This window comes from Somniosus microcephalus, chromosome 22 (genome assembly GCF_052327205.1).
Source record: "Somniosus microcephalus isolate GS21.2 chromosome 22, FLI_Smic_1.0, whole genome shotgun sequence".
Lineage (NCBI taxonomy): Eukaryota > Metazoa > Chordata > Chondrichthyes > Squaliformes > Somniosidae > Somniosus > Somniosus microcephalus.
In genome coordinates this window covers 34,052,468-34,069,067 of record NC_141008.1, presented here as the reverse complement: position 1 = coordinate 34,069,067, position 16,600 = coordinate 34,052,468, and the positions used below count along the sequence as shown (strand labels likewise).

Sequence of the window (16,600 nt, the reverse complement as noted above, 5' to 3'; positions counted from 1 at the left end):
AGTCGACCGCAATGTTTACTTCCTGAACATTGTGGACGAATACTCCCGTTTCCCATTCGCCTTCCCCTGCCCAGACATGACCAGCGCCACGGTCATTAAATGCCTCAACAGCCTGTTCTGCCTGTTCAGTATGCCGAGCTACATCCATACGGATAGGGGGGCGTCCTTCATGAGTGAAGAGCTACGCCAGTACATGCTGTCCAGGGGGATCGCCACGAGCCGTACCACCAGCTACAACCCCCAGGGTAACGGCCAGGTGGAGCGAGAGAACGGGACAGTATGGAAAGCAGTCACTCTAGCTCTAAGGACCAAGGGCCTCCCTATCTCCCGCTGGCAGGAAGTCCTCCCAGATGTGCTCCATTCGATACGGTCGCTATTGTGTACTGCCACTAATGCCACGCCTCATGAACGAATGTTTGTCTTTCCCCAGAAATCCACCTCAGGCGTATCCATGCCGTCATGGCTCTCCACCCCAGGTCCGGTATTTGTACGAAGGCATGTGAGGGGCCACAAGACGGACCCCCTTGTGGAGTCAGTGCACCTACTCCACGCCAACCCCCAATACGCGTATGTCCGGCACGCCGACGGAAGGGAGGACACCGTGTCCATAAAAGACGTCGCCCCAGCCGGTATTGACAACAACCACGACAACAACAGCAACAACGATCACAGCAATTCTTACCCACCCACTATCCTTTCACCACCCCCGGAAGAACATCGACCAACGGTGCCCCCACCAACTACCCCTTCAACAACCCTGGCGGCGCCCCCGGCAGAGACCCAGGAGGCCACTGGGGACACCCAGCCGACACCCGCAGCACCACAACAGCTACGTCGGTCACAGAGGACTATCAAACCCCCGAACAGACTAAACCTGTAGAAGGGGTGAATGTGATGAAATATGCCATTCATCAGGCACTGTATTCCCTGTGTTTAGTTTAGTTTCAGTTTCATTTCCTTACCTGTATTGTATTGTGTGTAGGGCTCCACCCATACCTGGCCCCTACTTAAGCAAGCCCCAGCGTGTCTCACAGCAGTACAGCAGATCTCTGGATGAGAGACACTTCTCCAATGTGTATTACTTTCTGAGTTAATAAAAGCCTTGCTTTGCTCCGTTAACGTCGAGTCTCGGATTCATTGAGGCACATCAAGGTGGATTCCTGCTAGTGAAACAGTTGATGGTGGCTGTGGAGAGGACCAGGTATCTATTTTCAGCATTTGTCAAAGAGGCTTATAGCTGCTGCTCTTCATCTGCCTCCAAATACGCCATCTCATAAAAAAAAGGGGGAACCACTATACCAAGCATGTCATCCATCAATGGCTGGAGAGAGTAACAGTATTCTGCAACAATTTATGAAACTAAAATACATTTTCTTATTGAAAAGGTCAAAATAAAGATCTTTCTTGTCAATGGCAGTCTGTCCGCTTAAGATCGACAGCAACTAAACTAATAGTTCTGGAAGCCATAGTGCCTGGGTTTTTTGTTCCTGAACTGCACCTGGTGCTGGAGCAGAACAATCTGAACGCACAAATTTGAGACATTCACCTACAGGAGTGTTCTTCAGGCAGAGTCAGTTACAACAAACCATATAGGTAATTCAATGGCAGAGCTATTTACTTAGTGCCAGTTCTGTGCCCCTTCCTAAGCCCTTTCAAATTTTGTTTTTACAAATATTTATGCACTTCCATTTTGAAAGCTATTATGGATTCTGTTCCCACCATTGGTTGGCTAGTCTGTAACCTAGCAACCTAGTCAGGCACAAAATGGAGGCAAAGGATTATCTCTCATTTTTCCCTGTGCCTGAATAGCACCCATGTTTTAGGTACAATTTGAGCACTAAACACAGAAAAACCTCCCCTCAGGAATGAAGCGAATCTTTCTGAGCTTGTTTGTGAGATGTGCTCTGTCAGCTCCATTAACTCCAGAAATGTTTCATTTCCAATTCAGAGATATTTCATTAGTTATTAGCATTCCAGGTGGGAAAGCAAGAGAGACTTCCGCTAAATCACACTGAGGTATGTATCAAATAAAAGAGTTCCTTTGTGCCTGATTTTATTTTGTGACTTGGATCACGGTTAGTTCGCACTCCTGTCAGCCACTTGTGCATTACACTGAACAGCAACCAGTCCAAGACCAGTTGTTGCAATTTATAATACAGCCTCAGAATCCGGTTCATTAATATGTGTCTCATGTTTTAGGACTTTTTTGAACATTTTTCCACAAAAATGATTTGGAGTTAGCTTTGTGCCAAGTAAGACACGTCACTTTTGTGGGGAAGTGTAGTGTGCTCACTGTTTGTATTATTACATAAAGACAACTTGCACTAATTGTGCAAAGTGAATCTAATGATAGCTGTTGCTCTGTATGTTCACTTGCTGTGAAATTAAGCTGCTCAATGATCTATATCAGGCCTCATCTCACCAAATGTTTCTTGATCCACCTTTGAAAAGATTATAGAGTATACGTGCAAATGATACAAATATCCAGTTCCGATCACAAGAGGAGAGTATTGTTACACCTCTGGGGTTGTGCTATCGTAATAGTTAGTCGTTGGGCAGTAGCACCCCTAAATGTAAGACTGCTAATAGGAGTGACTCACACTGTTGTATCCAAGAGAATATATAAGGCAAGACCCTAAACTTGCAGCAATACGAAATGTGTAAATTCCATTTGAAGGCACCATGCATGTGAAAGCAGGATTTACTTTGTTGTGTATCTTTGAAAATATCAATACAATCAAGATTTCACAGAAGAGAACATTCAGAAAGAACACCGAAGGAAATCTGATTTCAGCCCAATTAATCTTCTGGGTTTTTATTACACTGCTGATCCAGCCACTGTGTTACAATAGGTTATTCATAACATTCAGAGAGTGAATTACAGACACATTTTGTAAATTAACAATTACTGATCAGTCCCTTTATACCCACATTAACATGGGCCCCAATCAAAATTGTGAGTGACAGGACAAGTGAGATGTTCTAAATCAGACAAGTCCAGCAATGAATACAAAGAGGAGAGACTTACTTTAATGGTTTACCTTTTCCACAATTTGTTACCAATAACACTAAGCAGCAACCTGCAGGTAGTGGGGTCCCAGACAGTGAAGCACAGGACCCACAGCAACCTGCAGTCATTGACCTGGGTTGTAACTTCTATTAACATGTCATGCTGTAGCTGTAGACTTTGCACATCCATTAACAAAGGGCTTTGGATTATGGGTGGTCACAAAGGAGCGTTCTCATTGGCTAAGAAGTGTCATTTAGCTTAAGGCAACCTCTGTCAGAACTGCTGCTGTGGTACGATGACAGGTCACAGCAGAAAAGACATTAAAATGAACAGATTCATAGCCCAATGGGAGTAATGTTGAACAGATGCTGGTGAGTTAAACTCCTCAGATTCATTACCTGCTCTCAATGTTCAGTTACTGACAACATATCATTAAGGCTGGATGTCCTATGGATGCAGAGAGTCTGATTATAGCAGATACAATGACCGACCATCATGTCATTGTCAACATTAAAGTCTCAGTTCATCTCAGGCGATCTGCTGCTGACGTTCCTCACAATCACATTTCATGACGGGACGCATCTAAATTCCTACAAACAATCATAGAGAGTTGTCTAAACTGCTCAAAGGTACATTAAATCTTATTTATTGCTTTTCCAATTGCATTCATTGAAATTACTATCTCCTGAATAAAATAATTCAATGATGAAGCTTTTAAGATAGCCAAATGTGATCTTGTTTTATTAAGGGGTCACTTTGGTGTCTGGCCTACCTGAATACACAGCCTAACTTTATTTATGGTGGGTAGATCAAATTGCTGGTCTGAACCGAGGGTTTGAGGGGTGATCTTTCACACATAAACAGTCTGGGCCTGATTTATCAGTGGAGCCAGTGTAAGATAAAGAGAAACATGGGGATTTGCCTTCCCAGCCCTGCAACTGGCAGTCATGAGGCATACTTAGACTTTCCTTGCATGTAGACAAGAACAATATGATCATTCAGCCAACAAATAAAACAAGCTTATTCCAGACTTTTTCATCTATAAAACTAAATTCAATACATTTTGATTTTTTGAGGAGATGATTTAATGGGTGTACTGTGAAAACATGACATCCATGGGGCAGTGGAATGATGAATAGAGGTGGTAGCTAAGATCAATATTAGAATTAGATACACGTGAAATATGAATTTATGTCTGCAAATAGTGCATTTCTATTTCATTCAGAAATCAAATACCCCATGAAGTAACTGTTATGATAAATACCATTTTCTAAATCTTCAGCTTGTACCCAAACGTTATCACCTACGATCAACTTCAGAATTGTACCTACTGTTGACAATTCAGGATATGAAGAATATGATTGGTAATTGCGATAAACAGTTAGACCATTTACTATTATTGCCATAAGTGCATTTCTTGTATTCACTTCAAAGTAAGCGTGAAAGGCATACACACCCGATACACGGCAAACAAACATGCCTGTGATAATGTTAAAATCACCATCTTCGTTATACAGTATTTCTTGGAAGCCCACTGGTTGCCCAGAGGTTACACTGCCAGTGCCTAGTTTGACACAAAAGGCAGACCGCCTCCACTGAATGAAGCATCCTGGATTGCCCTTTGGTCCCGGGTCACCTGCTTCTCCTCTGAATCCTTGTTCTCCTTGGTTACCTCGAGAACCAGGTGTTCCAGGTGATCCAGTCTCACCATCAGCACCTTTTGCACCATTGAGTCCATTGCTGCCATTTGCACCAGCTGTTCCTTGTGCTCCAGGTGAACCTTGCTGTCCTCTTGCTCCCATAACCCCAGTGCGACCTCTAGCACCCGGCGGGCCCTTTCTTCCAGGTCTACCTGCAGGTCCCATTGCTCCCATAGCTCCAGCTTCACCTGATTCACCTTTTGGTCCCATAGGTCTGGGATCACCTGTTTTCACCTTTTGGTCCTGGATAGAATTTTGGTCTTGCTAAAAAATATATTTATGGTGTTTAATTACATACCCCAAGAGTTCTCATTTGATAAAGCAACCATTTTTTCTTCTATATAATTTGAGTGTAAAATTCAGATTTTTAGAAGGGAAATAATTAACTACTGGCATGTAATTGTGCGTTGAGATATTAGTGTACGAGTGTGTCAACATAAAAACATAATAACATAAGAATTAGGAGCAGGAGTTGGCCATTTGGCCCTTCGAGCCTGCTCCGTCATTCAACAAGATCATGGCTGATCTTCAACCTCAACTCCACCTTCCCGCAATATTCCCATATCCCTTAATTCCCTTAATTCTCAAAAATCTATCGATCTCTGTCTTGAATATACTCAGTGACTGAGCATCCTCAGCTCTCTGGGGTAGAGAATTCCAAAGATTCACAACCCTTTGAGTGAAGAATTATCTCCTCATCTCAGTGTTAAATGGCTGACACCTTATTCTGTGACTATGCTCCTCAGCCAGGGGAAACGTCCTCCCAGCATTTAGCCTATCAAGTCCCTTAAGAATTTTATGGGGGAAAAATTCAGTTGCTTTGCGTCTCCCATTAGTGCCCTAAGAGGGCGTTAATGAGGCGCAATGCGACTAGCGCCCTGGCACGGCAATGTTTGCGCCGCTCGCGAAATTGACCAGACATTTTGCAGCAGCGCTAAACATTACCGCCATGATCTCCTGCGCCCACAGATTGTGACGTCAGTCAAACGCGCAATGCCCCGGAAGCACCCCGGACCGGATATTGAGTGGTGCCCCCTGCCTTACTGCCTGCCGCTAGCAATGACAGGTTGAGGGGAGCGTTTTGCAGTCGGGAAGGGGAACGCTATTTAAAGGCGACCGCTTCCTGCCTTTTTTTGTCAGCGACATTTTTGCACCACGCATTCTGAGAGAGAGAGAGAGAGACTTCTGGAGAGATTCAACACTGTGTGAAGGGGTTTTGGATACTGAGCAGCACTTTTGCAGGTTCATTTTGATTGTTCTTTCCAGCAGATTTGATGTACAGGTCTCTCCAGGCCAAGATTCAAGGCTGTAATGAGCAGGGTGTGGATGGAGAGCAAGATCGACCCTCCCCTTTAAGAACTGGCAGGTGCCACTGTGTCTGTGTTCCATTGCTGACTGACATCTCATGCCGGAATTCAGAAATTTGAATGACGACCAAAAACCCCCATACCTACTAGGGGAAGAGAGAAATTGTGTAACACTAGCGGCACACTATGTTACAGCTTGCCATAAACAGAGGGACAACCACTAAATATAAGAAAAGAGTATATATAAATTATATGAAAGTATATTTATACACTCAAGGATATATCTGTTTATACACTGTATGGATAAATCTGTATTTTTGTGTACAAACATGAATGTTTTTCGATGCTTTGGCAACATAAGATGTAACTTGTCATGCCAATAAAGCGATTTGAGTTGAATTGAATTGAATAGTGCCTCGCTCCTCGGCGATAATGCCTTAAGAGAGGTGTGTAGCACCTGATTTAGCGCTCTAATCACCTCCAGAGGCGATAGAAGCCACGTTTGCAGTCAGAGGTGATAATTAGCGCGAGGCGCTAAACTTTGCGCCCGGCCGATAATTGCGCCCCAAACGGGGCGATACCGAATTTCTCCCCCTATATATATTGTTGAGATAACATGGAGTATGAAATATCTTGAGGTGATATTTTAACAGAGGTGCTGTACAATTTTTAAAAATATATATTTTTAGTGCTAGTGTGGTTTTGAGTCAAGTTATGAGATATTTATTAGGAATACTACATCTCTCTGACAGGCGAGTCGAGGTAGATTTCACTGCCATTCTAGTCTAAGCACAAGTAAATCTAACCTGGAGTGGTACGATAGTGACTGCTCAGGAATATAATAATGTGGCTAAGAGTCCATTTTTATTAACTCAACAGGTACAAGTTCAGGCTTCTGTTCACCTTAGAGATGCCTTTTCATCCTAATTGTATGTCCAGCCCTGGGATATTTTAAATAGCCCCCACCCCACCGGTTCACTACACCAGACTAGAACAGATACTTACCCTGGGACCTGCCACAACAGGAGGAAGAGGTGGCCACTATGATTCCTGACGAAAAAAAATTGGGCCTGAAAATTGTTACCTTTTCTGATTAGTCCTGTGCAGGCCTCGTTCCAGCTTTTCTTCTGACTGCCTGAGTTCTCTTCCTACGATCTTAGAATGCTTAACACTAATTAATGACTAATAGGTGGCCCCAACATCCAGTATTAAAACTTGGGCCAATGTGGGAAATATGATGGAGGCTTTGTTTCGCTCATCAACATCAAATTATACACCCTCCATAATAGGGCTGGGTATAATCAGCCCCAATGGGACCAGCCTCTGGAAAATGCCAGGAAGGTGGGGCCATGCCAGAGCATGTTTCAAGTAGCAGATTTATGTGATCCAGTCCTGCAGTGAGAATATAACTCACAGCCCTGCTGTGGCCCCACTCTGGTGGAGCAGAAGCTCGTCCACCTTTGCCCAAGCCCCGAGACCCTGTTCCTAATTCTAGGGTCGGGGTCATTTGCATAGCTGGGGTGGGCTGTCAGTGCCTGCAAGGGTGCAAGTCAGTCAACCCTTCCAAAGCAGAACAGGGTGCTCCAGAGAGCTAAATGGACGGAAGAAAAAATTGTCCTTTATTAACTCAGGTAGCTAGAGGAGTAAAATGCATGCAGCTGCCTCTCCACAGGCGCAGTGCATTGGCACCCAGAGAGGAAAGCCAGCTCTAGTGTTGACCAGCAAAGTTCCCTCTGCATTTGGGCACTCTGTTCTCTGGGGCTCTCCTGCAGTACACCCTGGAGTTTCCACCTGCTCCACGATGCTCTGCTAGGTCCCAAACACTCTCACATGCCTGCCCATATGCTGGAACTGCACTGCTGTATATTCACTGCCATTTTGTGCAGGGAACTCTGCAGATTCGCAAAAGGACTCGATGGAGACCTTCTTCCAGTTAATATGTTCAACTCAGTATGCAGCCCTCTGAAATGTACAATTCCATTGATCCTGCAGGAACTGCACATTTGTCCCTAGCTCTGCCTTCCACTTGCTGCCACCTCCACTTGCTCCTCCTCACTAGTGCTGGGTGCTTCACTAAGTTTCAATTTGATTCTGTCCACTGATTCTCCTGAAGTGGATGTTTTTGTGCTTTTGTATGACTACTGAGAAGTGTTTTGTGGGTGTTTCTGCATTCGGCCAGCTTCCTGCTCATCCCTGCTGCCAGATATACCATCTTGCAGTGCCGTATACAAAGGGAAAGGGAACATGTGTTAGTATGTGGTATGCAGCAAATGGCAACTGACGGGTAAATGTGCCTGGTTATTCCTAAATGAGCTTTAAGAGCGAGCAAGAGGAAGAATTTCAAGAAAAGATTACTTTGTTGGGCTAATAGACAACCTTTCCCTTGCCAAGTCCCTCTAAGGACTCCACTTGAATAACTTGGGCGATGAGCTCCTCGTGGTGGGTGAAGTGCCACAGGTGGGCCGGTCTGCCACAAGCACAACATTCTCTTTTAATAGTGTGGGCAGACTTTTCTTTTAAAGGATGAGCAAACAGATGCTTTCAGCATTCATGTATAACAAAAGGAGGATGCCAATGGCCAGCCTACATTTCACCTGCTGTGAAGGGACGAGGACAGAGAATGCGAATAGCTTTAGCCATGGTGACTTCGTGACAAAATATGTGACAGTTTTGTGAGGCAAGGGAAGCCTTTTCCTCCTTTCTCTTTGGCTGACACCAAGTTGCGGCTGTAGATTCCCGGCCATCCTTGTTAGGAGGTGGAAGTTGTGTTGGGTAAATTATGAAGAAAGACACAGAAGTCTAAGGGAAAACCTAACAGAATTTAGGAAGGGTTATGATAAGGTAACTAGCATAGGTTGTTCCCACTGGTTGGAAGAGAGGGTACAAATTGAAATAAATCACAAAATGAATTAAAGGGAGATTCGAAAAGAATGTGTTACACAGAGGGTGGCTAGCATGTGGAATTCTCAAACTGTGTTGAAGCAGAGTCCAATAATTATTTCGGAAGGGAGTTAGGTGGTTGATTGAAAATGGGGATTATTAAAGGGTATGAAGGAGTAGCATTCTCCGGTAGACATAACGGGAGCATGCAGAATACTTGCAACAGCCCGGCCCCCTTCACACTGCCAATCAGCTTTTTGAAATGCATTTGCGCTGGGGTGGACACCCAGCAGATCTGGATTCCACCCCAAATTATAGGCCTTCCAAGTGCAATTTACCCCAACTTCATCCTCTCCCACCCTAGGAAGTTATGTCCTCATGATTCATGAGGAGAAAAACACTCGCACAGACTTGATGGGATGGAAGGTCTATTTGGTACGGGAGCATTACTATCATTCCTGCTGTTGATGTTCTGAAGGCATAATTAGCAGAACAGGCTATTCTAAGGGAATGTTAAGCACCAGCTTTTGTGAAGCTAGAACATAAATGTACTTACGTAGACACAGCGGTGCACGGCTCCAATGACCGTTTTCATTACAGAAGATCACACTTTTTCCCAGAATTTCATATCCCTCCTTACAAGTGTATATGGCTTTTCTCTGGAGTATCTTCCAGGCTGCGTATGCAACCAAAGGAACATTGCCAAAACTGTGAGCTGAGATCAAAAGTAAAATTAGCAACAGAGAATTAAACATGTATACTGTGAATAATATTAAACTCATTGTATCTCCAGTTACAGTGAATATTAAACTCGCTGTATCTCTTGTAACTGCGAATATTAATCTCTCTGGGCTAGAAATTTGTCTCGGGTGATGGCACAAAATGGGCAGTATCGGATCAGCCGCCTTTTATACCTGGCGCCTGATATTCAGGTCCGTTGACTGCAATAGAACTGAATATCAGGAGCTGTGTATAACGGGCGGCCAATCCGATACCGTCCATTTTGCACCACCGCCCGAGGCAAATCCTAGGTCTCTGTAACTCCTGTTACTGCGATTATTAAACTCTCTGTATCTCCTATTACTGTGAATATTAAACAAACTCTTTGTCTTAATATTGTTTTTTTTTGTTTTCTTTCTCTTCTCTCTGAGGTTTTCCTCAACCTCTGTGCAAAAAAAAATGTTGCCCCTTGCAGCCGAGCTGGACCCAGCAAGATTTTGCGAAGAATAGCTAAGGCTAATAAACAAATAAATGTTCAAAGATTTGTAAAGCTGTTACACATTTAGTAGGTAATGGCGCTGAGTTTACATTGTGTGCTTTGGGGCCTGTTACATAGTTAACTTATAGCTGCATTTGTATTCGGAACTCTGGAGGCATGTAGGGCTAGAAATTCAGTAGGCTTTGCGCCCAGTTTTTGCCCAAAGAGGGCTTTTGCGCCACTTGCTGAGCTTTCGCCGATATTCAGCGCTGCGGTAATGGCGGCGTTAGCCAGTAGTGCTGCGCCGCCACCAATGATGTCATCAGTGTGCGCAGTGCCCCGCTACCGCCCCGTTACCGGCCCGACCGCCATATTTAGTTGCGGCCGCCTCTTCCGCAGCGGCCGCAAACAGCGATCAGAAAACGGGGCCGTCCTGTAGCCTTAGTGGGGCGCTTTAAGGTGGAGGTGCGGCCGGCCGCTTTTTCGGCGGCCGCCTGCCCGCACCTCCTTCCCCGGCCTCCTCCACCACCCCCCCCCACCCCGCGGCATTGCCGGTTGCTTTCCGCGAACCCGGCACTTCTCCGTGGTGCCAGGCTCATTTGCCGGCACTATCCAGCGGCGATCTCCCCGTTGCAGGCACCTCCCCCTTAAGAGAAGGAGGAGGCCTGCAGTACCGCAGCCTGCCGCTCCGCAGCGGGTGGTGCAGCGGCGCCTAGAGCGCTGAAATTCAGTTTCAGCGCCCCAAGCAGGGGCGGGCACACCCTGGAATAGTGCCCGGTTCCGACTTGGGGCGCAAAAACTGAATATCTGACGGGCGCAACTGGCTCCGCGCTCAGCGCTAACTTTTGGGCGCACGCCAGCTGGCAGGCCCAAAGTGAATTTCTAGGCCGTAGTGTTTGACTGATTGCAATGGAATAAAGCTGTCAATCTCTGGTATGTAAAACATAGTCCCACCAGTTCCAGCATGCTTTGGGTAGAGTTACAACACTCACCTTTGGAGATGATGTCAGTTATTTAAATTACAGCATTGTAGGTACGGTGTTCACACTGTTGCCATCTCAGAGCAGTTTTATGAGTAATAGGCTTGGGCTTTCCCTTCTACATTGTACCCTCTTTCCCCTCACAATTTCTTTAATTGAGGCTAAGGTTGTTTTTCAACTCACATGTTCATGTTTGGAGACCGTCAACATTATTATCAAGGCTCTCAGAAAGTTGGACTTTAGAGTTGCTAAAATAAAGAAGGAACAAGATGAAGTGATGCAACAAATGGAACGTCATTGGACAAGAACTCTTGACATGCAAGATTATGCTACACTAAGCTTTTGATAACTTGGCAGCAGACATTTTCTATAATGAAGCAAAATTGTCAGTTCAACAACATAAAAACCAAAATCAGACAATAAAAGACCATTCAACCTCTTGAAGCCCATCCCTCTAGTATCCCAACTCTCCCATTGAAGCCCATCCCACTAGTACTTTAACTTTTCCATTGAAGCCAGCTTTCCAGTACATTCACTCTCTCATCATAATCTATCATCTGGAACCTAACTCCCATGAAAGTCCATTCTTTTAGTAATTTAAATCTTCCAACAAAGCCCATCTCTCTCTAGTACATTAACTTTCCCATTTAAGCCCATCTCATGTACCCATGGATTGGAGGGTAGCTAATGTTACCCCACTATTCAAAAAAGGTGGCAGAGAAAAAGTGGGGAATTATAGACCGGTAAGCCTGACATCGATAGTGGGGAAAATGCTAGAGTCCATTACAAAAGATGTAATAGCAGAGCACTTGGAAAGCAGTGACAGGATCGGACAAAGTCAACATGGATTTACAAAAGGTAAATCATGCTTGACTAATCTACTGGAATTTTTTGAGGATGTAACTGGTAAAATAGATAAGGGAGAACCAGTGGATGTGGTGTATTTGGACTTTCAGAAGGCTTTCGATAAGGTCCCGCGTAAGAGATTAGCGTGTAAAGTTAAGGCACATGGGATTGGGGGCAAGGTATTGACTTGGATAGAGAACTGGTTGGCAGACAGAAAGCAAAGAGTTGGAATAAATGGGTCTTTTTCCGAGTGGCAGGCAGTGACTAGTGGGGTACCGCAGGGATTGGTCCTTGGACCCCAGCTATTCACAATATATATTAATGATCTAGACAAGGGAACTAGATGTAATATCTCCAAATTTGCAGACGACACAAAGCTGGGTGGGCGCGTGTGCTGTGAGGAGGATACCAAGAAACTACAGGATGATTTGGACAGGTTGGGTGATTGGGCAGAAGCATGGCAGATACAATATAACATGGATAAATGTGAGGTTATCCACTTTGGTGGCAAAAACAGGAAGGCAGATTATTATCTGAACGGCAATAGATTGGGAGAAGGGGAAGTGCAACGAGACCTGGGTGTCCTTGTGCACCAGTCGCTGAAGGTAAGCATGCAGGTGCAGCAGGCAGTTAAGAAGGCAAATGGTATGTTGGCCTTCGTAGCAGGAGGGTTTGAGTACAGGAACAAGAATGTCTTGCTGCAGTTGTACAGGGCCTTGGTGAGACCACATCTTGAGTATTGTGTGCAGTTTTGGTCGCCTTATCTGAGGAAGGATGTTCTTGCCATGGAAGGATTTCAGCGAAGATTCACCAGGCTGATACCTGGGATGGCAGGAATGACGTATGAGGAGAGATTAGGTTGATTGGGCTTGTACTCGCTGGAGTGTAGAAGAATGAGAGGGGACCTCATTGAAACTTATAAAATTCTGACAGGACTGGACAGACTAGATGCAGGAAGGATGTTCCCGATGGTCGGGGTGTCCAGAACCAGGGGTCACAGTCTAAGGATAAGGGATAGGCCATTTAGGACAGAAATGAGGAGGAATTTCTTCACCCAGAGAGTGGTGAACCTGTGGAATTCTCTACCACAGAAGGCAGTAGAGGCCAACACATTAAATATATTCAAGAAGGAGTTGGATATATTTCTTAAGGCTAAAGGGATCAAGGGGTATGTGGAGAAAGCAGGGACCGGGTACTGAATTTGAATGATCAGCGATGATCGCATTGAATGGCGGGGCAGGCTCGAGGGGCCGAATGGCCTGCTCCTGCTCCTATCTTCTATGTTTCAATGTTTCTATGGAAATCTAGTCACACTTATATCAACACTGAAGTAAAAAGATTGTATAACATCCTCTGCACCAATAAATTAACTTTCCGCTAATTTGCTTACAAAGGTTGTTGGCTGTTTCCAAAGGGTTATGTTTGATGTTAATCAGATATTTCTTTTATTCATTCATGGGATCTGTGCATCGCTGGCAAGACCAGCATTTACTGCCCATCCCTAATTGCACTTAAGAAGGTGGTGGTGAGCCGCCTTCTTGAACTGCTGCAGTCCGTGTGGTGAAGGTACGCCCACAGTACTGTGAGGGGAAAAAGAAAGAAAGACTTGCATTGATATAGCACCTTTCACGCCCATCAGACATCCCAAAGCATTTTACAACCAATGAAGTACTTTTTGAAGTGTAGTCACTGTTGTAATGTAGGAAGCGCGGCAGCCAATTTGCGCACAGCAAGCTCCCACAAACAGAAATGTGATAACGACCAGATAACCTGTTTTTGTGATTTTGATTGAGGGATAAATATTGGCTAGGACACCGGGGATAACTCCCCTGCTCTTCTTAGAAATAGGATATTTTACATCCACCTGAGAGAGCAGACGGGGCCTCGGTTTTACGTCTCATCCGAAAGACGGCACCTCCGACAGTACAGCACTCCCTCAGTTCTGCACTGGAGTGTCAGCCTAGATTTTTGTGCTCGAGTCTCTGGAGTGGGACTTGAACCAATAACCTTCTGACTCAGAGACAAGGGTGCTACCAACTGAGGAAAGGAGTTCCAGGATTTTGTCCCAGTGACGATGCAAGAATGGCTATATATTTCCAAGTCAGGATGGTGTGTGAGACTCTGAGGTGAACTTGGAGGTGATGTTCCCATGCACCTGCTGCTATTGCCCTTCTAGGCGGTAGAGATCACGGTTTTGGGAGGTGCTACCGAAGAAGCCTTGTGTGGTACTCACTGCAGCCACGGTGTGCCGGTGGTGGAGGGAGTGAATATTAAGGTGGTGCATGGGGTGCAAATCAAGTGGGCTGCTTTGTCCTGGATGGTGCCGAGCTGCACTCACCCAGGCAAGTGGAGAGTATTCCGTCACACTCCTGACTTGTGCCTTGTAGATGATGGAAAGACTTTGGGGAGTCAGGAAGTGATTCACTCGCCGCAGAATACCCAGCCTTTGACCTGCTTTTGTAGCCACAGTATTTAAGTGGCTGGTCCAGTTAAGGTTCTGGTCAATGGTGACACCCAGGATGTTGATGGTGGGGGATTCAGCAATGGTAATCCCATTGAATGTCAAGGGGAGGTGTCTAGACTCTCTCTTGTTGGAGATAGTCATTGCCTGGCGAATGTTACTTGCCAATTATCAGCCCAAGGCTGAATGTTGTCCATGTCTTGCTGGATGTGGGCATGGACTGCTTCATTGTCTGAGGAGTTGCAGACTCACAACAGGCCAAGCTTATTTCAACAGCACCTTCCAAGCCCACAACCTCTATAACCAAGAAAGGCAAGAGCCACAATAACATATGATCAGCATCATTTCCAAGTTCCCCTCCAAGTCGCATGCCATCCTGGTGATGTATAGAAGGATATGCTGATAGCGTTGGATGAAGAGGGGTGGGAGGAGGCTCACCTGGAGCACAAACACCGGCATAGACCTGTTGGGCTAAATGGCCTGTTTCTGTGTTGTGTATTCTATGTATACCTCTATGTAAGATGGGCCAAATGGCATTCCTCATCCATAATTTTCTTGTGTCCCTCTATGGCCCCCCAATGTATTGAATTCAAGACCTTTTTTCTTCCAGGCCTTACCCATCCCTACTTCTGAAAACCACTCTACATGCCACCGCACATCCTCCACTCTTGTGACACTGGCTTCCCTCCCATTTCCCTTCTTTCTGCTCCACTGTCAGTGGCAGAGCCTTTAGCTATTTTGACCCCACACTCTTCAGTGCTCTCCCTAAGCCCCTCCACCTTGCTACCTCTCTCTCGCTACCTTCAAGAGCCTCCTCAAACCGACCTCTTTTGCCAGCCCTACTCTTCTCTGTGTCTCTCTGTAGCGCCCTGGGAGGTTTTGCTCCATTTAAAGATCCTATATAAACACAAGCTGCTATTGTTAATACTTTACACGGTTGAATATAATTGCTTTTTTAGCGTCTTGCTGTTACAATCCTGTTTCTGTTATTGCCAGGAAAAAACCCAGCTCATTAAAAGTCGTTGATACAGTTCAGTCACTGCCAAGTTCAGTGCCATAAAGGGATATGAGTATTGTCATACCAGTAGTTCCATAGAAATGAAATCTATGTATAAATGCTATATATAGTTCCCCCTGGTTTCTTACCATCATGTAGTGTATTGTATCCTTTCACTTCCGGTAGAAAAGTTAAATACAAGACACATTGTGAAATAGTGAAAGTCATTGTGAAGCAACAGATTTGGTATTGACAATACACTCGCTAGTTTCAATATAGATTGGCGTCTTGCTGTGATGGCTGAGGCTCATTTGATCACCATTTTGTCAACAAGATCGGGGAATTTGTCAACACCACACTGTTGAATTTTAGAAAGCTAGTCAGTAAGACCATTGTCTTATTTGTTAACCATGGTTGCTTTTCTTTATGTTCTGCAAACAAACCATTGTAATATATCCCCTCCATGGCCTCGCCCCTCCTTTTCTCTGAACCTCCTCCAGCCCTACAACCCTCTGAGACCTCTGCGCTCCTCCAATTCTGGCCTCTTGTGCATCCCCAATTTCCATTGGCGGCCGTGCCTTTAGCTACCTAGGCTCTATGTGCCTATGTTCCTAATCCTATTTAACCCAGAGCTGAGCTTCCAATACCATATCCTCTCCATCAAAAAGATTGCATACTTATACCTCCTGTAACATCACACGCCTCCGCCCTTGCCTCAATCTTGCCTCATTGATATCTTTGTCACATCCAGAATTGATTACTCTCATCCTCTCCTGGACTACACACTCCATAAACTTCAGCTCATCAAAAAACCTGCTGTAATACCCTATCTTACACCTAGTCCCACGTGCCCATCATAGCTGTTCTCGTTGACCTACATTGGCTCCTGATGTGACATGTTTCAAATTTAAAATTCTCATCCTTGGAGTAGATTTTTGTCGACATTGCTGAAACAGTAATCTGGAATCGAAAGCAGACAGGTTCTATAAAGGGTGAGCGATCAGCTCTGCCAGGTTACCACTCGGGCAGTAAAATTAAAATCTACCCTCATGTTTACACCCCTCCGTGGCCTCACCTCACTCTATCTCTGTAACTTCCTACAACCTACCTCCCTCAAATTCTCCGTTCCCCTGACTTCAGCCCCTTGTCCATCCACCATGCCCACCTCACCATTAGCGGCTGTGCATTCAGCCGCCTAGGCTTCACGTCCTGGAATTCCCA

General features: G+C 45.2%; 1 long non-coding RNA gene across 1 annotated transcript in view; it reads right to left on the bottom strand.

The window, feature by feature from the left end:
- Positions 1-2,799: 2,799 nt before the first annotated feature.
- LOC147102161 (uncharacterized) overlaps positions 2,800-16,600 on the bottom strand; it is a 111,271-nt gene continuing 97,470 nt past the window's right edge. The window contains exons 3-5 of the long non-coding RNA XR_015073220.1: positions 11,259-11,323; positions 9,454-9,612; positions 2,800-3,600 (exon numbers count right to left, since the gene is read on the bottom strand). This is a non-coding gene — a long non-coding RNA (uncharacterized LOC147102161). The remainder of the gene's footprint in view (positions 3,601-9,453; positions 9,613-11,258; positions 11,324-16,600) is intronic.